We start from the raw sequence: 1,639 nt of genomic DNA on the forward strand, positions 1-1,639 counted from the left end.
AAAAAAATTTTTTTTCTGCCAAACGGTTCGAGCACCTAATTTCGCACTTCAGCACCTAATTAGCACCTAATTAGCACTTAAGTTTGGTATGTGTTAGAATTTATTTATCGCTGGTTGGGGGGCTAGCGTAATAGGGGTGTACTTTTTGCGAATCGAATATCTCATTTTCGCAATCTCCTTAGCGATCCGCTCACGATCTATGGTGTTGTCCATGTCAACGTATCGATGTCAACTGATCACATCACGGTATTGCAAAGTCATTAAATCCTTTCCTGTATCGCCCATCGGTTAGCGCACTATCCTTGTCAATTACTAGAAATCCAACATTTACGCCATAAATCGCAGAAATTCTCGTAAGACATGTCGGTATTCACGTGATCGTTGTACACGCATTTCAGATTAGTACCATCCTGTTTGAACAGCATCAACAAATTTGCATTGCTGCGTATAAGATGTCTTTGCATATGTCTGACAGAGAAGCAGTCGACGTCCGCGTTTCGTCCCATTGCAAAGTACTCTCTTATCGCATCCTGCTTGTCGCATGCCACGTCATCAAACATAAAGATAGAATTCAGAAGCGCATCGCTCTATGGAATGATGTCGCTGTTATTGAAGAACGTAAAGTAGCCAATTTCTTCGATCGGAGTTAGCAGATTTGCTAGGTATCGATATTTCGGCTGTTGCAGCGATTTCAAGTACACGTACACATTTTCGAATCGTACACCTTGTGGACTTTCCAACAGGCTTATCAGCACGTTTGTCTTGCCACAATTTGACGGTCCACAGACGATAGCGCGTATAGAGGTTGGTAGCATGTCGCCGTGCTTGTGCGTCTCTTTATCGGCTTGCACTTTGCCGACGAGATTTGATGCTTTGATCATCCATGATTGACGCGCGAACCGCATATTTTCTCTTTCCATAAAATACTGAAAACGATATTGCGAGCGGGCCTATTTATAGAGCCGCACAGAGCGAAATCGATCAGTAATAAAAATGTTTCTCGTCGTGTTAGATAATCTGCACAGTTTAACCTCAAAAGAGCTGGAATACATATCGAAAATTGTACTGCTGCGAGAGTTTGAAAATGGCATAGATCTGTTGTAGGACAGATTACTGGAACATGTACGAGCAGATTCGGAGGTACAACGATACCGTCGGCGTCTGAAACATTAGAATTTGCCAAGTCATCAAACGCATACCGACGGTCCGGTGCCTTTGATAAAGAATTCCAGCGAATGTTGTCGAGAGGCTTGTTAAATCATGTGATAAACACGAACTACATATTTTCGGATATCAGTTTTGTGGTCCGGGACGCATTTAGGGAAGCGATTGGTTAGAAGTGATCAAGGAATTAATTCACTGGATGCTGCGTGTCGTGATCACGATAGCGTATTCGCACAGCAACGATCTCGCCGAACGACACGCGGCAAACAATATACTCGCTGAGAAGGCACGGAAACGCACCTTACCGCGAGAGATTCGACTCTTAGGTCCGTTTCCACCAACGCAGATCAACTTTAATCTCGGTTCAACTTACTCTTTGTCTTTTTTTAGTTTAAAGATTAGAAAAAGACGAAGAGTAAGTTGAACCGAGATTAAAGTTAATCTATATTGGTGGAAATGGGCATCAGAGAGAGAG

Source organism: Trachymyrmex cornetzi, unplaced genomic scaffold, assembly GCF_001594075.2.
Source record: "Trachymyrmex cornetzi isolate Tcor2-1 unplaced genomic scaffold, Tcor1.1 scaffold569, whole genome shotgun sequence".
Classification (NCBI taxonomy): Eukaryota; Metazoa; Arthropoda; class Insecta; order Hymenoptera; family Formicidae; genus Trachymyrmex; species Trachymyrmex cornetzi.